Source organism: Empidonax traillii, unplaced genomic scaffold (genome assembly GCF_003031625.1).
Source record: "Empidonax traillii isolate 1590-97213 ecotype Southwest subspecies unplaced genomic scaffold, ASM303162v1 scaffold1889:size54788, whole genome shotgun sequence".
Lineage (NCBI taxonomy): Eukaryota > Metazoa > Chordata > Aves > Passeriformes > Tyrannidae > Empidonax > Empidonax traillii.
This window is the reverse complement of record NW_020957082.1, coordinates 7,280-30,714: the sequence shown is the minus strand read 5'-3', so window position 1 is coordinate 30,714 and position 23,435 is coordinate 7,280. Positions and strand designations below refer to the sequence as shown.

At 39.7% G+C, this 23,435-nt stretch overlaps 1 long non-coding RNA gene across 1 annotated transcript in view; it reads left to right on the top strand.

Annotated features, from left to right (window-relative positions):
- The window catches only part of LOC114071194, a 31,341-nt gene extending 11,436 nt beyond the window's left edge, over nt 1-19,905 (top strand). Inside the window, exons 2-3 of the long non-coding RNA XR_003574011.1 lie at nt 16,196-16,256; nt 19,838-19,905. This is a non-coding gene — a long non-coding RNA (uncharacterized LOC114071194). The remainder of the gene's footprint in view (nt 1-16,195; nt 16,257-19,837) is intronic.
- The last annotated feature ends 3,530 nt before the right edge of the window (nt 19,906-23,435 follow it).

The window sequence follows — 23,435 nt, the reverse complement described above, 5'->3', positions numbered from 1 at the left end:
CCCCACAACTGCACACACCTAAAAGGAAAAAAAACCCCATCCTCCGAATCCCCAGACATTTGAAGTATGATCCAATTTTGTCTTCCGTTTTGTCTTCCCTGGCTGTGTAACAGCAGCCATTTGGACCATGGCCTTGCTGTTAGTTTTCCTGTTTAAATTCTTAGGGGTCTTGGTTTGTTTTTTTGTTGCTGCTGTTGTGTTTTTTGTGTTTTGGGGTTTTTTCTCTGGCATGCTGTGGTTTTTAGCATTCTACTGCCTATTCATGCATTTAAAACACAAAAATAAAGCCTTGAAACCTTGACAGGAGCAAAGATTCAGTGTCATTAGTAAACTGGGGAAAAGGATGGGATTCAACAGAAGATTTTCCAAGTGATAGAATGCTAGTGTTTTTAGGGGAAAGAGTTTAATTCAGTGTACCTTCACAGATACCAACTACTTTTTATCCCCCTTGTTTATATTATCTCTATGACCATGCTTCAAGGATTGTTTTGCTCAGCTTGATTCCTTCTCATCTCTTGATCCCTGCCAAGGCAGTGTTCTTGGCTGCTTTGAGATACATGAAGTAAACATTCACCATCAATAGTACGAAGTTTGTTCAGTGGTTTTACCAACCAGATTCAGTACTAAAGAGTGCTGTGCATGTACTTATGTTGAGCTGGCATACTTTTCATGTGATTGGGCTTTGCAAAAGAAGGAGTTCTTTAAAATGAAAGAAACCCCACAGAACCATGAAAGTCATGCTTTGATATTAGCCTTTGCATGAGAAATCTCAAACAAATCTGTTTATCTGGGTGATAGCCAACTGGATATTTGCTAAGTATGAGGAAAGATGTTCTGCTGTAAATGCTTTGACATAAACCAAGTGTTTTTTTCCCAAACTGTCTGGGATCTTTATATGAATGACTGTTAATCAGGTCTGTGGATTTTAATGGCATTGTTCCTTGGGCCAGCATCTTCTTTTGACAGTGCTTGATTCATCCCACCATAATTTGTTTCCATGTGGTTGACCTGATGGCTCAGTAGTAGAGGGCTTCATCTACCTGTGTGGAAGTCTAGATCTGTTCAACACTGCAGCTGCTGTGCCTTTCAAAAATACGTGTGATTAGTACAGTATAGCATATCAGCACTGTCCAGCATTCAGTGCCTAACTTTGGCTTCGTAATGCGTGCTCTCAGGTTTTTGTGGTGGGGAGTCTGGCAGGCCTGCGACATAGGTAATCAGAATGCTTCTTTGACTAGGTGATCAGTGCCTAGTGACATGCATAGCTGTGGGGGAGGCTGTTGGAACTCAACCCTAAACCCAGTGTAGCTATTCTCTTTTCCTGTAGGCTCTTCTCCCTGCTAAACTGGTGTCAGCCACACAGGATTTCTGCTCATGTGCACCCCTTCCTACAGAGTTCTTCCTACAGTTCTTTCATCTCACTGTATTTGAGACTAAATTTGCCCTCTCCAGAGCACTTGATGAAATCAGAGACACTTTGCTATAAAGTTGTCACAATACATGGATATTGCCCAAACTCAATAATTTTGTTTTAGAATCTTTCCTGGGATTTTTTAGATCTTCTTTTAGTCTTGATATGAGGTGTGAGCACACAAGTATCTTGTAATAGCACATCACCTCACATACCACGGTATTGACTTGATTTGCAGAGCAAGCTTTTGCATTCATGATAAATATATTTGTGCTGAAGAAAGAAACAGAATTGCTATTCTGGGGAAAAAAAAAAAAAAAACAAAAAACAAAAAACCACAAAGTCCAAACCAAACCTCCCCCCACCTCCAGTTATGTAGAGGATGAAATCAAACTTGCTGCTGAAAGAATAAGCTGGGGCAGTCTGTAGGCACACACGGATACACAGGCAGACAGCGAGTGCCTGTGCGACAGAAAGCAGGAGCAAGAGAGCAAGAGGGAGCCTTGAAACTTAAACTCCTCCTGCAGCTCTGCATCTGCTCTGAGTCACTGGTATGACTCACACTGACAGTGTTCACGTTAGCTAGCGTTCAGATGGAGCAGCTCTGGCAACAGAAGAAGCAGGTTATATTATTGATTACCTGCTGCAGCAGACAGTTGCACCAAGATTTTTTTTTACGAGCGCAGATGAAAGACAGGAGGCTCTGCTGAGCACCATTATTATTACTGTTGTTTTCATAAGGTAAGAATTCCGGTTTATTTACTAGAAAAATACATAAAAGGGAATTTGGAGCCTGTGAAGTCTGAATTTCTGCTGCTGTTATTCTCAGAGGATGCTGATCTTCGGAGCTGCGTTACTGCAAAGCTTTGTCTCGACTGTTTGCTGTGCCATATGGAGAATCATATGGCTAATAGGCAGCGTGAGTCCTAGGAAACAAAATAACTATATTCTCATTCATTGATGTTATGTAAGGCATGGCAGCCATGTTAAGGACAGAAGACCTCTTTTGAAGAAACTGTGCTGCTAGGTGGTAGGGCAAGGGAAACAATTAGTTTTTAAAGCAGATCTCTGTTCTTTGGAGAGTGCTGCAGTTCTCTAGTTCTTGCATAAAGCTGCATTTGCCTACTTCTGAATTTCTGTGTCACTAGAATAAAAATAAGTGGCATTACAAGTAGCCAGATAATTGTTTACCTTTAGAATCACAGCGTTGTTTTGCCTTCAGCAGTCAGGCTGAGACTGTGCATGTGATCCATGCAGTGCCTGGATGTAAACAGTTTCTTCGAATACTGTAAATGATGCTTCCAGATATTGAGGTAATTTTCATCTTGTGCCACTAAAAACCCATATATATATATGTGTATATATATATCCATATATATATATAAACACACAAATATATGTGCTGTTCTTACAATTAGTTATATGCAAAAAGTGGGACGTATTCTAGTTTTCTAGTTCGTGTTGACATATGCAGAGTGGGTATAACATTTGTTTGTAGTGGTCTTACTGCTATTTAATTCACTCTGATGCTGTAATTTTAATGTAGTTTTGACTGGTATTGCTTATTATCCTCATGTAGAATTCACTGAGTCTTGAGCCTTTGCTGTATTCTCCACAACAGATTTTATAAGTTAGGGATTCTGTTTTTGAACTGCAATAGTGGATTTATCCTAATTTCTTTTTAATTTCCTTTTTTACTCCCTCCCCCTCTCCCCCCCCATTTATTTTGGATTTGGAAGGCAGTGTCCTTTCAAAGTGCATGTTACAGTGAGCTTGGCAGCTGCTTTTAGTAACAAGGGAGCCTGTTCTCTTGTGTGTTATTTTCAGAATGAGAGAATGAGGGTATTTTCAAAACCCACTCATTTACTAGCTTACTTTCAGGTACTTAAAACTATCACTCATTTCCTTGTAGAATTTACATAAAAATGACCACTGTCTTCTCATCTCAAAAAAATTGGTGCTGTAGTAAGGGCACTTAAAATGACAGCATGCTTTAGATTCTTCTGTTTGCTAATTTGTAGCATTTGCTGAAACACAGTGTTTTTATCGCTATGATTAACTAGATTTGGTGTTACTTTCTCTTTTAAGATATATTAGGTTTCTTTATAAAATGTAAAGTAAGCTTTGTTAGTGCATTTGTGGTATCTTTATACTTCTTATGACATCCAACTTGGAAAACTATAGTGTGAGAGAAGCTTTTCAAACAATGGCACTCGGGGCCGCTCATCTCCCAGAGCAACATTTTGGTAACTAGTTTTAATTATTTATGTTTCTGATATAAAATATTTCTCATGTTACGGAATTATAAATGCAAGCTAGTCTTCACAATATTAGGGTTGATTTGGGGATTGTTCACTAACAAACTTCTGGCACATGGCAGTCTTTTCTTCCCCTACCAAATCCAAACAAGTAGAAAAAAAACAGTCTTTGCAGTCTTAATTTTTCTACTGATTTGTATCTGAATTATTGTTTTCTAAGATTCTGTTGGAATTGTGTTTGCCTTCATGATTGCCTTTAATCATGAATGAATTTAAAATACGAATCCTGTATTATGTCAAAAGAGAAGAAATAATTTAATAAAATTCAATTATATTCAGTTAAGTTTATGTAATTTCTTTATTAATGCATTGTGGGTGCAGTTAAATAATTAACAGTTCATGTTTCAAAAAGACATTTGAAGAACATGCTTAACATCCAAAAAGCAGGATGACAGCCCCTGAGTCAACACAACCCTGAAGACATCCTCTCCCTCCTACTTGTCCATAAACTCTTTGTGCAAGAGCTGCCTGCCACAGAGAACTCCCTCTGATTCATGTCATTCTCATGCTACCTGCTATGTCCCTCTGTCTGCCTCTGGAATGCCATTAAGTGGAAAAGAACGTCAGCTGAAAGTAGAACATCAGCCGAAAAAAAAGAACAAAAAGTCCAGTCTTGCAAGATAGCTAGACAGTTGGAGAGCTTCTGGGAAGAGCTAAGGCAATTTTAGTAGTGATTGTTGTGATACTATCTCAATAATTATATGCCTTCCTTGGGATATATTAACAAGTTACAACTGAAAACATAAATATCAAAGGTAGGAGAGATTTGTGCAGGGAAGTGATCATATCTACCTGAAGTGCAAAGGAACCAGATACATTTAATCCTTCTATGCTGGAACTTTATAGCAAGTGTAATAGGTCTTGTCAAAGCCTGCCCTCTAGGCACTCTGAAAGTTAGTTTTTGTTACCTTAAGGTGGCTTTGCATCAGGCTGCAAAGGTAACAAGTGCCAGCAGCTCCGGGGATTATTTCACAGGTACTTTTGACAGGACTTGAACTGTGAGAGTTGATGATCTCCTTGGACTTTCTTTTCTGGGAAGCCAAGCAGAAGATCCCAGCTTACTGTTCTCTATTTCTCTTCCTTGCCTGTGGGATATCATGGATGTCTTTCTCATCTCTGCATGGCTCTACAGAGCCATGTTTTGTTATCTCTGCCCTCGCTAAAGGTTTTTGGAACTTCCTGCCGAAATTTAGGCCCCCTTTTTGATTCTCACTTAAGGTGCTCTGGTATAACCTGTTTAATGATTCTCTTCCCTTGGTAGTTTTTCCATGTAGGCAAGCCTTAAATGATGCAAAGCTCATGTAATTTAGCTCTTCCCTTTTGCCTCTGTGCTGCTTGTGTCACAAACAACATAGTGGGATGTTCAGCTGTCCTTTGTTTTTTTTCCTTTGTAAAACCTGGTGCTTTTTTTTTTTCTGTGGCTTATATTGTGGCCATGCCCTAACTTTGTTATTCTGAGCTCCTTCGTCAGCCTTCCTGGCACTTGGGAAGCAATACTGCTGGATTAACTCTGATGTTCTGCTTTTTCAGTCCTTGAACAGAAGTTTCAAAATGGACAGTGGCATCGTCCTTGGGCATGTTGTTCTACCTCTGCTTACCATTACCAGGCGGAAATGACTCTGCAGGAAACACAGCTGTTGCTGAGGGTAGAAAGTGGAGAAATGAGTGGCATAGAGAAAATAAATAAAGCATTTCTACAAAAATCTTGAAGCTCTGAGGCCTCTAATGAGGGGAAGCACTTACTCTCTTATTTTACGCAAAAGCAACTTCAGCAATGATTTATAACTAACCTTGCTAAATGGCTGGTGAAGAACTTAGGGGAAATCCAGTCTTGTAATTGAAATGAACTTGTGTGAGTCATCTTTAATGTGGGTGATTTTTCTGATTGTATTACAATTTAGGATAATGATCAACCCAAACCGTACCACTGCTGTGTTAAATGCTCTCTTTTACACAGATAAAAAGGTGGTCCATGCCCTGAATAAGGATTTATATTCTTTTCCCAAAAAAAAAAAAAAAGTAATTTGCTATTTGACATGGACTTCCTGTAAAAGGACACTACAGTATATGAAAATACAGCAGTGTATTAGTGTTTGTGTAGTATATCCTTGTTACAGAATAGAACAGAACAGCATTTCTGTTTTCAAATTGGAATTTGAAGTGGAGGGAGGGAAAAAGTTTGTATGAGTTGATTCATTTTTCAAGTTTTTGTTTCTATTTTTGCATGTTAGAAATAAGCCCACGTAAACTGAAGTAATACTGGAATAAAATCCTTGCACATGAGCAGTATGAATAGAACTGTTTGCAATTCTGAACCATCTTGTTTGTTGGAGAACTCTTTTTTGTTTGAATAATTGCTAGAGATGACAATGGTTACCTCAGTTATTTTTGGGATCTTGTAAATGTGTATGTGTCTAGAGGGCATCCCTGTGGTCCCTCTTCCTGTTCTATGAAGAACGGGAGTCTTGTATAGGTTAGATTTATTGCCTGGTTTTGAAGAGGAGGGGGCAAGAACTGTTAAATCTTTGTTTCTACTGTGTCCTGAAAAGCTCCTGTCTTTATCCTGGAGCAGTTCAAGTGAGGGGACACAGAAAGGCAGTGAATGCATCTTATTGGCCCTGGAAGGCCCAAACTGTTAGAGGGGCTCTCACCTCATTGCATTGCATGAGCTCTTGTATCACACAGAAAAAGTCACAGTCTCAATTTTTGTCTGTTGAAACCTTTGTGTATTAAGCATGTGCTAGTTTAAATAAAGAGTGAAGGGTACAGCCTATACTCTGAATATAGCAATGATGGTCCTTTCATTTGCCTTCAGGGTCTGAGTTTCCGCTTGACTAGTCCTTCATGACGGTAGTCTCCTTGCCCTGCTCTGGAGTCAAAGCCAGTGTAAGGATTAGAATAGTTCATTTTGCTCTGGTTAAATGAGATTATAGGCAGGGTTATGATGATATGTTATTTCTGTGCAGAATTCTCCTGGTATTTTATAGGGACCCAAAAATCTGGGATTAGCTCAGTTTTCATTTCAGTTTGTTGCTTTGCCTTTTAAAGCAGCAGACTACCTCTGATTCTACTGTGTTGAATTAAATACATGGCAGTGAATTGGTAGGTTTCATGTCTCACATAACTGTGATTTGTCCTTCTGTGCTCAGGTGAAACACAATTTAAAAGGAGCAGGTTCATGATCCTTAATTCAGATTTACTTCTTAGATAATTAGTTGCTAGTGCCAGATGGCAAAGCAGCTACAGGCAGAAGTGAATAACAGAGCATGTTCATTTCTGCAGGTTATTTGGGCAGCAAATCTGCTTTAAAAAAAAAAAAAAAAGAAGAAGTCAGCACTGCAAGATTCGGGATTGTACTACAAAGCCAATAACTTGATCAGGTTTCTTGTGTGTGCTGGGTGAATGTATTATAAGTCCCAGGTTCATAAAATAGGAACTGCTATAAAAAATTTCTTCTGTCTCATTTCAGATATAGACACTAATAGTCTGACTTCAAAGCAAAAGATTTATTTTTTCCCTGGCATCGATGTTATTTCTGTCAGGCAGCTGGGAGGGTTTCTCTGGAGGACATATGGACCAACATGGTAAAATGTTGATCCGTTTCATGCACGAAGAAGGATGTGAAATAAATAATACTATGCTGACAGTGTCTTCTGTTGTTTCAGGAAAGCTTTCAAGAAGAGCTCCTTTGAGCTCTGTACGACAGCACGGAGGATTTGTATGAAAAGGATTGTGTCACAAATATTTCTGTCACTAAATAATGTGGCTGTAAATACATGACATAAAAATGCATGCAGCTAAGCTGGCTAGAGTGAGGTCTTCTTGTCATAAACCCCGCGAATGTGGGTGTCTGGGAAAAGTTCATCAAATTATTCTCTGTTCCTTAGATAAGGGGATGACTTTCAATTTTGGTAAACAGGAGGTAGTGAGTAATAGGAAGAATGTGGCCTTTGTGGTTTTGCCTACATAAGAAAGATTTCTTACCATTGTCCCATTGCTTTGTAGATTCTGATGAAAACATGGTATGAGAAACATTGATCCTTCTACAGGACAGTGATTTTACGCAGAAAAGTTGCATGGAAAAGCGGCTACTCTTTTGCTGGTACATGTGCAGTGAGGCAGACTTGCAAACTAGACCAGAAATGGACTTCGTAAAGAAAGACTAATGGAGAATTAGATGGGATTCTCTTGACTGCTCTCCTCTGAATTCTGCAGTTCAGCTTGGGAATAGAAAGGAACCAGGACAAGTTTGATCTCAAATATATGAATTTCAGAGAAATTCCTTGTTGTCTTATATCAGAAAGTAACTTGAGAGTACTTATGTTTGCAGATTGGTCATTTTTAGAATTTATAAATTAGCCTAAGAATTTATATATCATATAATTTGCTTTTTCCCAACACTGGGTATTGCTTGTTACTGAGCAGTAGCAAATTAAATGAAGTTTTAGTTGTAAGTTTGTCTTGAAGTGATGTAGTGTCTTATAGAGGCTCCAGTGAGAAACCCCACTGGGCTTTGCCATCTTTACTGAATGTTCACCAACAATTTTTACAATCAATTTATCTACAGCACTTTTACTAAAATACATGTTGACTGGAAATATCCACTTAAGGATGTAGGCAATGTTATAAATTTGAGTAAGAAGTGGGAGTTGAATTGAAGGGAGTTGTGTTTGACAGCATTTAATCCATGCTTCGATGGTGGTCTCTGGAGTGAAACCACCACTACCATTGCAGGAGGAGCCTCAATAGGCTTATTTTGATGAGCTCCACAAAGCCATGGCTGGAGGGATCAGAATGAAATACAGTCGGAATTGTCTCCCATGGCACAACGTCAATTTGTCACATTTATTGCTATATGGTGCAATGACATCCTTTATTGTTGCCTGCTTTTTACTGGCATCTTTTGCAATCGAATGCTCATGAGTATTACTGCCTTTTGAAGACACCATATCATTTCAGTGCATGGGAATATGGAAAGGGATGAGCACCTTCAAGGTATAGAGAGCAGTGAGAGGGGGGACATGGTTGAGCACATGGAAGGATAAAGTTCCATTTGCACAGGGAGAGCATGAAGGAAACAGCTGCTTTTGTGCTTGCTTGGAAGTGAGGGGAGACTGCCAGCATCTGTGTGTGTGAACTGAGGAAGGGAGGGGCTTGGCTTCAACACCCCTGGTGTCTCAGTTCTTACTTCCTTGTAAATGCTTTGTCTTTTTTGTGAGGTGCAAGTATTTCCTAATAGCTCAAGAAGAACTACATGTTCTTTTCTGTGCTCATTGTGGGATTTGTATTTCAGATATGTAAACATCTCAGCCTTTAATTTAACGGAAAATCAAAACATGTAACACGGGGCCACTGGTAAGATTTTATTGGAGGCCAAAAAAAAATCTGACACGTGAAAGAATTGTCTCTTTAAAAAAAACAGTGTCTTAAAATATTGGTGTCTTAAAAATGCAGTTTTACATAAAATTTTCCAGAAAGACAAATGGAGACCAGAACACTTACCAGTGAAGTCCTGCTTAGATGGTGTTATATTTGTGATGAGGAGACAAGAACATGTCTCAAGAATTTGACTAAATTTGTGTGAAGATTTTGATACCCCTTACTGTCATGAGCAAGACATCCAGGATAAATGGGAAGAGCTGTTTCTTCTTGGCACAGTGCTGTATTGTCACTAGCAATATTTGCAGACATCTAAAAGGCTTCTTAGAAGGGATGTGTTAAATAGGCATTTGGGAGAGCTTTGGTAGCCGATGGCAAATGCAATCATTTGCAGCATTTATTTTTGAAAGTATGACACCTTTCCCAACTTCCTTACAACTTGCACTCCCCCCCCCCCATTCCTTTGTGATTCATATTTCTGAGACTCAAGAAAACGTCTTCACAGTAGATCTGTGAATATTTATATGCAAAAATTAGTAATGCTACCTAGATTTCCCTGTACTGTGCTGCACTGTTCATGGCTGGAGTGCCCAATGTTGCCATTTACATCAGCTTTCAAGTTGCATTTCATAAAATATGTCTGCATTACAAGGTTAGTGCAGTAAAGAAAACACCTGCTAATGGCAATGACATCTTGGCAATTTGTGTAAAACTGAACAACCTCAGAAAATTATCGTTTGGTTACACTGCATGAAGGTAATTTTCAGCCATTGCTACTTGGATACTTAATTTTACAGTGGAATATTATCTGGCCTGAAAACATTGCCTCCCACAATAAAAAGAGTTAAAGACAGGCATGTGGAGATTTGGTAGCTAAGTAAAACGTGTCTTACTGTGACACTGATGAATGAAAGAAGGGAGTGAGAATTTTAGATACTGGACATAGTTTACTGTAAGTAAACACTATTAAAAACTGTTCAAGTTGATGCACCATGGTCTTGGGTTGTAACCTCATCTTTTCTGCATAAGCAGGTAGTAGGTGATTGGATTGATACTGCTTGTAGTATCAAAGCACAGTTCTCTTTAGTATGTAAAATAGAATATGAAATACAGGATCCACTTGTTCAAACCAGTTTGACCTTGTGACTGTCTCTTTTAATCTTCTTTTCCTGTCTTCCCATTTTGTAGGACTGCACTCTTTATCTAGACTGACTTGTGGAGGTGTGTACGTGACAGTGGCGAGAAACAGACCTAATGTTGAGGCATGCTGTGGGTTCTGACTCTATATTTGTTCAACCTGGGGAGATATTGCTGTGTACTGTGCTTTTCTTTCCATGAAAATCAGGTGCAGAGCAAGGTAGATTGTACCTGTGTTTCTGTCCAGCAAGAAGTTGTGACTCATTCAGGAACATATCCCAGCATTAGGAATGTTAAAGCACTGATGCAATCAGTGGTAGTTGCAGATGTGTGTTGTCTTTCTTCACAACCTGGAGCCGAAAATAAATAAAACTTTAATGTTGTTTAAGTACAAGTTGCATACATAATGCAAAGAAACCTGAAATAATTCTGGGGAAGTCAGATCAAGACAAGGCAAATTACCTCTTTTTGCATAAGGCATATTTGGATGTAATGGTGATAGCATCTTGTGTAAGTTAGTACTGCCAAAAGAGTTGCCAAATTGATCATAATGATAATTTGTCAAAATAAAGTGAGTTTATGTTCTTTAAAATCAGAGACTTATTTCAAAATGGGGAATGAGGAAAAACTTCAAGAAATCGTCATCATGGCTAGGCTTAGCAAATGAAGATTTGAGAAGGATTCTACCCACGCTTGCTACAAGCGCACTGATGGCTAAAAAGGCCAATGTGAGATAGGCAAGTCCAGTTGCAGAAGGCACAGCAGAAAGACTCCCCAGGTGATATCGACAGGATGCGATTCTTTCTGCGTTGTCTTTTCTCCTCGAGAGTGATCCTGCGTGTGTTCTCAAAAGCAGCAGCAGCGTTATAGATGGTGTGTCTCCAGGCCTCCCGATTGGAGGCCAGGGTAGACCAATGGTGGTGATCAATATGGCCAAGGCTGAGGAATTGTTTCAGGCAGTCCTTGTATCTCCTCTTTGGGGCTCCTCTCTTGCGGCAGCCAGTGGCAAGTTCCCCATAAAGCACGATCTTAGGGAGACGATGGTCCTGCATCCTGGAGATGTGCCCTGCCCAATGCAGCTGAGTTCTCAGCAGCATGGCCTCAATGCTCGTGACTGCTGCCTGTTCAAGGATAGATGTGCTGGACACATAGTCAGTCCAGTGGATGTTAAGGATTGTACGGAGGCAGCGCTGATGGAAGTGTTCTAAGAGTTGCAAGTGGTGGCGGTAAATGACCCATGATTCAGACCCATATAAAAGAGTAGACAGTACAATGGCTCTGCAAACACAAATCGTATGTAGTTTGTAGAAGACTTTAGGAATTCTGTATTTTATTTGCCACAAGGCAAAGGAGAAGATCAGACAGAGCACAGAACGACACACCTTGTATTCTGCTTTCTGTCTGCTTGTGACTTGTAGCAGGGGTCATAGGTATTTTGTTCTAGAAAAAGAACGTGCTGCCTGGGTTTGTAGGCTGATTATTGAAAACATGAGCCTTTAAAATACGTTTACAGGAAATGTGCTCTGAGTTACGTCGGGCCTGACCACTTGCTTGGATTGAGCATTATTAGTTTGCAGCTCTACAGTCGTGTGGTTCATCCTCAACTGCTTGTCTGCTTCAGAGGTTCTTGCTCCTCAAATCTGAACAGTCCTTCCCCATCTCAGTTCTGTCTTTTTTTTTTTTTTTTTTTTTTTTTTCTTTGAGAAGCTGAGGTCATACCAACATACCAACATACCAACATATACCATTTTGCTGACAGACAGGAGAAGGGGAAAAGTGAGGACAAGCAATGGGAGACAATAGCTTAGGTTGGCTCAGCTCTCATGGAAATAGCACATCTGTTGGAGTGTACTTGGATAAAAGCTATCAAAGCTAGGCTCAAAGTAGCTTTGTTTTTCTGTGTTTAACTAATAGACAAAATCAAACCTGGTGTCATGGGTTGCAGGTACCCTTCAGAGATGTTGTCACCACATTTAATTTCGATGGAAAAGGATTAGTCATTCCTTACTTCTTGGAATGATTTAGCTGCTGTCCAGTGAGTCAGAAAGAGGGAAGAAGGGAGGGTGGAGGAGAAAGTGAGGGATTTCCAGTGGAAGTATATATACTCCCTGTTATTTTTATGTTTGTTTTTTATAACACTTTGATGTTTCTCCACAGAAAATAGTGTCACAAGCTTCATTTTCGGCAGTGTTTTGGAATAATGGTGTGGCAGATTTGATTGAGAACAGGTGTTCTCCTTAATTTGTGTGGAAACCCTTGTTGCAAGTACAGGCGATTGGGGAGGAAAGAAAGTCTCACTAGATACCATTTCCTTACAGTAAAGGATCTGAGTGGCTTTTAAAATCCAGCAGTGAGCACTTAGGGTTTAAACTGCCGTCACCAGTTGATTGCAAAATAATTTCTGTATGGTTTTAAATAAGCAAAACCATGCTGCAGTGTTTAATAGAGTCTTTTTTTTCCTGTCATTGTCTCTTAATGCAGAAGGCCAGAGGCAGGACATGTCAACAAAATGGTGCTTTAGTGTGGTCTGCAGCAGTGCATTACCAAACTCTGCAATGGTTTTACTGCTGTTCCAGGACAATGTAATGTAAAAACTCTACCATATAGGGTGAGAAAGGGGGCCTTGAGTTGGTGCACAGTTAGAATCGCTCATATGCAAGTGCCATTGGAGTCTCTGGGCATCTACTACCTGGACAGGTACTACAGTTTAGTTGTTATGGCTAAAACTAGCAGTTTGATGGTTCTTGATCAGGCACCAGAATTGGAGTGCCATTAAAATATATAGAAATGTAGTTGAAGAACCAAAGTTGCTTTTAGAATGGGGTGCAGAGCAGGAGGGCATGTGCAGGAGGGTAGAATTTGCAGACGTAATCAGTAGGTAGGTTTTACCTGCTCTGCAGAAGTTGCAATATTTTTTTAAGAATCTTGCTGATGGGCCACTTTCAAAAGACATCACTAATCTCACTGCAAATGTTCTGCAAAATGGGTGTGATTTCCTGAAGGTAGTGAGCAAGGTATGAATATAACTTGGCAGCAGAGAAACTCAATGTAGTTAGTAGGTCACACTTTGCCTATTTTACTGGTATGTGAACTGAGCTACAGAGTTGAAAGAGATTTGCCTGTGGCCATAGAACTTGTAATTTTTTGTCATAGTGTTGTAAATAGAGTTTTTAGATTCCTTTATCATTTCTGCCATGTTAATTTCTTAATTTTTATTAAAATGAATAATAACTGACCAGATTTAAGTATTTATTTTAGATGTCCCGAAGGTAAATGGTTGTATGGTATATTACATGATTATAATGTGTAGCAGGTCCTTGATGCTGTGATTGTGGTTGGCAATAGCTTACCTTGTGAGTAGCTTTCATGATGTCTAGGAGCTTTCACAGTACATGCCCTGCTTTTAGAATGGAAAAAAAACCCCAAAAACCTATACTAAATAAATACAGTCAAAGTTATAAAGGATATCAAATTGGGACTTTATGTACCTGCACTGAATTTAGCAAAATAATAGTGATTTAAAATAGCATATGACTTTTTTGCCAAAAATTTGCATATCACATTTAACCCTGAAAAGAGCTCCATATAATGTCAGATGTCTCTGTCCTCACTGAGGGACTCTTCAAAAGCCAGAGGAAGTAAAATGCTTTGTAACTTCTCATCTTAACTGACAATCATATAAATGAACCTCAAGTTTGTTCTACCTTCACCTTGGGCAATGAAAAGAGAGCAAAACTTGAGCTGCTTTAAAGGCCACTTCTATGAAGAGGTATAATTTTGTAAGAAATTTTAAATGGTTTACTGAGGAGTGCAAGGAAGGATGGGGCTGGATGGAGATTCTTGAGTTGTTGAGTCTAGTTTTAACAGTCATAAAGCTCCTATTACATGGAAAATAAGTTTTTACTTGGCTAAACTAGCTTGCTTAGTTGCTATTCTTACAGTTAGGTTTGTTATTTTGTTAACACCCTATTTATCTTAACGCTTTTTTCATCTCTCTGGTGTTTAGCCCTTGTCATGTATCTCTGAAGAGCAAGTTGTAACTCATCTCAGCTTCCACTTTGCTGAGCTTACCAAATTTTTAGAGAATCTACCTCTTCGTTGTCCTCTTAAGCCTTTCTCTACACATGTTATGGTGTGAGATGGACAGTGTTTAGCTTATTGTAGCCAGTGTTCCTGACTTAGTTTCATTGCTGCTTTTAGTAGTGAGAAGAGCACATTGGCTGGTACACTCTAATGCAGTATCTGCCCCTTTTGTGACTGCCTTGTGTGGCACGGAGATCTTCTTCTTGTTTTTTCTCAAATGATGAACTCCCAAATGGTAGAGGAAGTTCTTTTTAGTCTGTAGTGTGTTGTTTTGTCATAGTACTTTTTAACTTCTTTCTTGTACTTCAGTCCCGGTTCTTCTCCAGTATTGGTTTTCCAGTTATTTACACAGCAGTGTAACTGATGTTATTTACACACAGCACTGTAAACTGATGAATTGCATTTTAATTACTGCATCATAAATCTGAACACTGCTTCATGTATAAATTTTCACTGAATTTAATGGTTTAAGGAGTGTTTTGCTTCTGACTATCAGTGTATTTTTCTGTGAATTAAAGCTTTAGCTTTCTTAATCTTACTGTATATATTTATCTGTTTGCCTCATCTAGACATTTTACTAGAGAAACATCCTCCCTATGTAGGAACCTGTTGCTTTATCACAGTTTTGTGGTACCACAGTCAGATTTCTAACATGCTCTGTTGAAGCAAAATGGCAGATATTTCAGGTTGAAAATCATACTTACTCTTGCCCTGGAGAGCATACTAGCTGAAAAGTTTGTGTTTTGGCCTTAGGATAAAAAATTTGATCCATGGAGTTATTTGCTACCTCCCCAACACAGAGTTAATGTTTTTATTCTGTAATTCTGAGTGTAAATAGAGAGGTGGAGGTGTGAAACTGAATGACCAGTTTGTGTGGTGCGTCAGTTGTTGTCGTGGGTTTGCAGTTAAGTAATTACTTATAAATAATTGTTTTCTTTCTGTAATATTTTTGGAAGCATGAAACGAAGTTGCTGCTGGTTCCAGTTTCATGGCATTAGAAAAAAAAGAAGATCTAAAAAGTGATATATCTGAGGTATGGCTCAGATGTCTGGGCTCTAACAGGTGATAGTAACTTTAATAGGATTGCATTAGAGGAAACCTGTCTCTTTTTTACCTTCAAGTTAAAATCCTGAGAAGGTGAGCTAGTGAATTCAACTGGTTGCTGTCTTGGACTGTCCTGGAGCCCAGCCAATTATTCTTCAGATTCATCCATACTTAGCTCTCCAGTTTGCTCTCACATCCTGATCTGCCACCTTTTTTTATACTGCGTGTTACTTTATTTCTGGATTTCCTTTTGTAGTGACCAGGTTGGTAGAGATAATTCATCCTGTGGACCCTTCCCCATGTGGACAGCACTGTGCTGGTTTTGTCTGTGTACCTCACCTCACTCTCCATCCCAGCAGGTTGTGGGCACTTTTCAACACCCCAGCTGCCCTTGTGCCCTCTGTTCCTGATTTACCCCTATAAAGCACTGTTCTGTGGGGTTGCAGCGTAGCATTTGCATCATTTCAGAAAGTGTAAAACTGAAAATTTGGAGCAGTACCCTTCCAAAATAATTATCATGTCTTAAGGTCACCGTGGGGGCTGAGAACAGTCCATGGGTGAAATGTTAGGATAGTGACAGCTGTTTTAGGCAGAACAGAAATTTCACTTTCAACTTTTTTCTTATGTTCTCTTTCCTCAGAACTGATGCACAGTTCGAATTCTATTTCAAATGAAGCTATGTTATAAAATGTTAACAGTCTGCATTTTTACAAGTTTTTAGTGTGTTTTATTACTTTTCCCCTCCCCAAAATTTCCTGTACTACTGACCTATTTATTTGGATCTATTCAGTCAGAAACAATTTGTCCTTTTTGTGTCTTTCAGAGTTTATTGAAATAAGAACTGGATACACATGCTGATTTTCATCTGTGAAAGGTGGAGTAAGGTAATATAATTTTAGTGATTACTACTGTAATGTGTGATCATCTGTTGACACTGAATGCAAGGGTTCAGAGATTCATCATAAATTAGAGGCAGACAAATCTAAAGGAACTTCAGCCTCAGAAGTAATGACATGCTGAAAAGATCCTATGTTCTGGTATCAGTGACATGCTTTTGCCCTATGTCTTGTACAGTAAGTAATTAATTATAATAACCAGACGTTTTCTGTTCCTATTTGGGTGTGTTGTCCACAGAAGCTCAGGTAGGTCAATAGCTTGTGATAGTGTGATATATTTGTATTTGAACAAGTGGTGTGTTTCTGGAGGTCTGAGAGGTTTAAAGTGCAGCCTATGCTGAAAGGCCAGTATTTGTCACCTCTTTCTACCATAAGAACAAACTGGTTGTTCTTTAAGTTTTCTCCTTAAACGTCCCAGGGCAGCAGAGATGGAAGAAGTAAACTCTGCCTTTGTTGTCATTGCATGTTGCTGTAGCTTAGGGCAGTATCCTTCAGGGTGGGAACTGAACTGTGTTGGGCACTTCACAAACATTGTCAAGAATTTACTTCTCCACCGTGAAAGAGCGACTTTGTGTACTGTGGTGTGGCAGGGTGCAGAGGCTGATGGTTGCATTACTAGGCCCCGAGAGGGGAATCTGTGTCCTAGTGTGGTTCTGTTAGCAGAAGTGAGAAGACTCTTGCCCACTTGTTTCCAAGCAAAGTTCTGTCATAGGACTCTTCTTGCTTCCTGTGTGTGTAGCATCTGTGTGTTGAACTGACCAGCTGCTTCTGGTGTTTCAGAGGGTAGGAGAAGTTGGGGTACACATGCTGGTGTGGGGTATGGCCTGAACTGCAAGGCAGTATGAAGCAGACTCTAATAAAATGAGTCTTCTGGTAGAGGCAGAAGGTTTTGCTGCCTCAAGTACAGGACTTGAGGGTGAATCCTCAGTGCCCTAGTCTCTGATGTAGTGCCCTCAGTGCCCTTTTACAGAGTTCAGCAAAGAATGAATGGTGGAGTAGAGTCAGTGGTGAATAGCAGAGACTTCTCAGAGATGTTGTTCCCCAGCTCCTGCTAAGGGACATCAGATTCATTTGTAGGATCAAGCACACAGAGTCAGCAAATGGACTTTCTCCTGCAGCCGTGCTTTTCTTGTATCAGACTGAGAATCAAGTACTGAGAGATCTAGCGAGGTGTGCTGCCATGATTCTGCCTACATCTGAAATTAAAGCAAATGGCTGATACCTTGGACTCTGTTATTTAATTGGGGCATAATGGAATAGAGTGCACAACAGGATGCTCTAGGAGCTTATGTGTAATTTTTTCCTTTCACCATCTTGAACTTGACAATCAGGCATGCACTTACAGATCTTTCTTCATCCCAAGAAGGCAGGGATGATGTTGCCAGCAGCAAGTTAGCATTGCCAGACTCTGTAGCTAGCTTTATTGTGACTGAAAATGAATTGCAGTAATACTAGTCGTTCATATCATCTTTCTTCTATTATTCATTGTCTACATCGGAAGAAATATGCCCGAGGCAATGCTGCATCTCCATCCAGTTCAGTGTTGCTTCTTGCTGAAGAAATTAAAAAAGAATTGTCATTCTGCCCCAAGACAGTTATGACTTCTCCCCTGTGGGTTCTGTCTCCACACTTTCAAAGAAATCCATAACAATAGAGGAAAAAACCAGCATTTGGGGCTCCCTGCAGGGACAGCATACCATCCTAATTATGTGTTTCTCAAATATGGCCCTGGCTGTGCAACCCACTCCATATTTTATCAGATCACACTGCTTGTTTGAAGATTTGTGTTAGAGTAGGTCTGGAGAGAAAAGTAGGAGAGAAAGAAAAGAGAATGCCACCCACTTCTGTTTGCTAGATTGCTTGGTATTTTGGTGCATATTTTCTTTCCACTGATTTAGATTTAGTGCCTTCTTCATTTAGAGTCAAACTCAGTGTTTCATATGTAAAGCTTCACATAATTTTTTGGTTGAGGCTCATTTATGTGTGTATAAAACAGGTTATGGGACCCTTTCTAAATAACAGTCAAGGCTTTCTCTTCAATCAGTTCTCTGGGTGATGTCTCTAGAAAACATGCCCTGCTAAAGTGCATACTGGTATTGGTGATGAATAGACAAACTGCACAGGTTACTGACTGAAGAGAGGTGATTGTTAATAAAAGCATAGCAGACTGCTTTATAATTGCTGTTGGTAGCTTTTATTGCAAGTTTGCTATCTGCTTTTCCTGTTTATTTGGGGTTTTTTTGACAAAAACTAGGATTTGCTGGTTTGCTCCTTCCTCTCTTACTCCTCCATTCTTACCAGTTTATGAAGTATAAATACAGAGCAGGCCATGTGTGAATGTGCAGCTGTGTTAAATGTGCAGTGATCCTGTTTCTTAGACCACAGTGTTCATCATCCTCTTTTTAGTGCTAGATGGGTTCATGCACCATGCTGGATTGGTGTGTATAATTGCAGTAACTACATGGGTAATTATTGCATAACGTGTGGCACTTGGCCTTTCTATAATGTTCTGTGTTCCATTAAGGGGTTTTCAGAGTGCTGATTCTGGTCTACAGAGTTAAATGTGCCTTTAGCAGGGAAGACAGAGATGAAGGACTCTGTGTGAATAATATGTTAAATGAAGGCATAATGAGATTGAATAGAGCCTGAATGCAGGGAGAGGGACAGAGAAGAGAGAAGGGTAAGAGGACATGTTGATACATAGCTGATTAGAACAGCTATGGAGGGCACAGAGTCAGGGAGAAGGTGGAGGCAGAATTTCAAATGTTTTAAGTGGTTTGTCTCTTTTTTCAAATATTTAACTTATATTCTGTGCAAGCACAAAAACAAATTAAGGGATTTTCTGGAATTAAATGCTACTTTTACATCAAACCCTTTAAAATGTGTGGAACTTTATTCTGTCCGAGGTGCATACAATTCAACAACATAAAATTTTACTCCTGTGTTTGCATTTTAATTATAAAGCTGTTACAGCCTTTAAATTACAAAATGTCCAGCACCTAATTGTTAATAATCTCAGCGTTATCCTTGGGAGATACATAGATGAACTACCACAGAATCATAATGAGGATTTCAGTAATAATTGTTTTGCTAAAACATACTGAGAGGATTAGCACTTAATCTGAACCATCTAAACCAACCCTCAAAATCGGCTGCCTACCATGCAACTTTCATTCTTGGAAACTTTCCCACTTCCATTGGTGTTTTTCATGTAGCTAGGAAGGTAAGATATAAAGTGACCACGTTAGGTCCTCAAGTACAGACTTCCACACATCAAAAGGTCTGGACTGTACAGTACAAACACTTGCAAACTATTCGTATGGTCTCCAAGGCTGGTTGGACTGCAATAGCTTGAAGCACTGTAATAAAAGACAAAAATCTGCAGAGTAGTATGCCTCAGACTGAGGCATTGCTATCATGCTAGTCTCTGCGGAATAAATAGCAGAAAAGGCTCCCAGTTATTTTTAGCTTTAGTGCATGATTTCTCATAACTTTGTGGAGGGCAGGGAAAATTTTCAAATACATATGTTTAATCTGAAGTCAGACATCTCAGTAAAAGTCCTTTGTAGACACTGAGCACAACCCTTGGTGAAGTCAAGTGCAGTTGTCAGTGATCCAAGGTCTCCCAAAAAGTCAGGTCAGTCTCAAAGTCTACACCAGGAAAAATCTTAACTTTCTTGCTTGCTTCTGTAGAACTGAAGCTTATAGTTACGCATATGCTGGTGCACTGCCCCTAAGCTGAGTTGCCTTGCTGAATCAGAATTTATTGAATTATAAAATTTCCTGAGTAGGAAGGGACCCACAAGGACCATCAAGTCCAGCTCCTGGCCCTGCACAGAACAACCACCAGAATCACACTGTGTGTCCCAGACTATGTTGCCCAAATGCTGCTTGAACTCTGTCAGGCTTGGTGCTGTGACCACTTGCCTGGGGAGCCTGTTCCAGCACCCAGCCACCCTCTGGGTGAGGAAACTTTTCCTAATATCCAGTCTAAACCTTCCTTGACACAACTTCATGCCATTCCCTTGGGTCCTGTCACTGGCCAGCAGAGAAGTCGGTGCCTGCCCTTCCATTTCCACCTTTCCTGTTGGTGTCCCATAAGTGTTAATTTAGGCATAACCCAAGTAGAAGATGATATTCAGAAGAAATCTTAACTGCTTGCCTGTTTTGAACATTGACTTGCTTTTGAACATTGTAGCAGACAGCTACAAACCTACTTCTAAAGCACCAGGATTCACAACTCACACTTTTGCTGTTTGAAGAATGAATCAATGAGCATGTCTTAAAATTCAGGCCTGGATTTGTCTGAAGGAGGCAACATATACAAATATCACCTTTTAACAAGATGATTACTTTCAGCTCAAGGGATAGCAATGCAAATTTGGGTCAGAAAAAGAGCTTAAAATTGCAGAGTAAGGCAATGTTTTGCGTGCTTTTAAAGTGTTTTTTTTTACATGTGTATGTCAAGCTGGTAGAGATACAAAAGTGCTAAAATAACAAGAAAAGGGGGGGGGGGGAGAAAATAATGTTCTTACATCCTTTTGAACAGTTTTCTTGAAATGAGTAGTGTATTTATTATTTTTAAAAGCCTTTAAGTTTTATCAAAGAGGTCATGCCTTTTCACAAAAGCTTTTCCAGATGTAACATGCTTGAGTGGCCCAACTAATAGGAAAGTCTAAATGAGCATATTTAATTGTTTATGAATATAAGAAATTGTACTGAATGATGGGAACTTAAAGTACTGTGCAGCTCTTAGAGACTTGTATAACAGAATCCCAGAAGCATCTCAGATTTGCACTGGGATTTCCCACAGGATCATGAAGACTGGAAAAGACCTCCAAGACCACTGAGTCCAACCCGTATCAAGTTATACAAGGGCTTGATCCAAATCTCGTGGTTTTGAGGTCTCAGGAGCTTTCAGGAAGTCTTGGGTGTTTTACTCATCATTTTACACAGCTTTTTGTTTTCTGGGAAGAAGCATCCAGTTTTTGCATCTCTCATATTTTAAAATCAGTTAGACTTTCTGGCTGTCAGAGTGACCTTTTAAGTTCCTCTATTGGGAGTTCCCAAATTGGAAATTTCTTCAAGGTACTTTTATGTGGAATTAAAATATAGATCCATTACTAAGATTTTTTAGAGGATTTTTATTACTCAATACTGTTGAATGTTAGATACGTGGAAAATGTGATCTACGGAACTTCAGGCTTTCTTGTTAATTTGACCCTAATACCCTTAGAATATTTTTTGTAGGAATGAATAATTAAAGACATGGGAGTTGAGTGGAGGGAGGATGAAACATGATCTATTTTGCTAAGATAGGTCATGTCAGACTGACCTAGTATCTTTTTTTAATAAAAAAGTAGGTTTTCTAGAAAAAGAAATGTGCTGGATCTGGTCTCTCTGGATTCTACTGAGCCATTTAACATAGTGCTGCATCAAAATTACTATTCAAGGTGGAAGAAAATTAGGTTGGTGTAAGAACTGTAAATGCACACAAAGAACTGGCACGGGAGAGACAGCAAGAGGCAGATATATGCGATGAATTATTCTTTGGGAACTGACTTGTTTAGTTTTATTGAGGCTTTTTTGTTTTGGGGGTTTCTTTTCTGGAGCTGATATCATCATGTCATACTGTATTCAAAGGAGGCTACTGAAATTTGCTGATGGGAGGAGGAGATTACTTTCCAGTGCGCAGTTTTAGATGGATGACTATACAATTAGTCGTACCATTAGGTAATACTAAAGGGATGGAATTCAACCCAGCAGAGTGTCAGGCCACACATTGTCATGAATTCACTTTCTGAGTTTAACCTTGGTGTCAAAATTAGCAGTCTAAGCTCTTATGTAATCACTGGAAAAGAGGCAGATTTTTAATTAGGCACCCAGCTCCTGCTTTCTGTCTTGACTGTTAAAAGAGCCAGGGTGCCTGAGTCTGGCATCAGTGCTGAATGCCTGAAAATAAATGATGCTTCCTCAGCTTGGGAAGTAATGCAACAGCTTTTCTATGAATAGGGAATTCAGCTATGGAAGACATGGAAGGAGAAAGGCCTGTGTGAGGGTAAGTGGGTTCAAGTTTGTCTCTAGTCTGTCAATTTGGCACCATCATGAAAATAATGGATGGGGTCTCAGCAAGTGTCAAGAGAGGTATCTCTGGTTGAGGGAGGACATCTCAGCTGGGAGCATCTGGGCTGGGACCTGATCTGCAATAAGTGTGCGACACTTCTTGAGATGCCCGAGAAACTTCACCTCAGTATGTAACAGTGGCAGAGAAAACCTAAAGAGGGTAGATTAAAATTAGATATGAGAAAGAAATTTTTTACTGTGAGGATGATGAGACACTGGAACAGGTAGCCCAGAGAAGTTGTGGAAACCCCATCCCTGAAAGTGTTCAAGGCCAGGCTGGGGACTGAGCAACAAGTGGAAGGTGTTCCTTGCCCATGGCAGGGGAGTTAGAATGAGATGGTCTTTAAGGTCCCTTCCAACCCAAATCATTCTAGGTAGTTCTAGGAAAAACTACAGGAATAATAAAGGACCGATGTTACAAGAGGAGTCTGAAACAGCTGTGTTGAATATGTCAGGAAGGCTAGCAAATTGGGAAATGGAATTGCTGCAGCTATGCTGCTGGAGTCATGGGGAGCTTTGAAATGTGGCTGCTATCAACTAGGTGATAGCTGACAAGCAGGATGTCTGTGGCCCATCAGAGAACTAATGAAGGTTTATGTGTAACAGTGTGGTATTGTACAAAGATTATGATACCAAGAGAGAGGTGTCCAGTTGTGTGATTTAGAGGTGATGTGAACTGAATATATGATACTTCTCAGTGACTGGAGTTTGTGTGTGCACCTAGCATGTGGATAAAATATTTAACCAACACAGAAGTGCATAGTGATAATTGCATAAAATGTGACAATAGTCAGTAGGAAAATGTTTATGTACAGTTAAGGAGGAGCTTAAAGATTTATGAAGGGCAATGATTGCTTGGATTCTTTGGACTTAGGGCTGTTTGGCAGCTTCTGCTTTTTGATCACTCCTATAGAGTGTGATACTTGCTGTCTGCTGTATTGTCCTGGTGTTTCCCTGCGTTGCACAGGGAAAGCTGTGTGATAAATCAGGCTTTGAGTGAATGGGTAGGGATGGACAAAGGCATGTTAAGTTCAGCCTGTGACA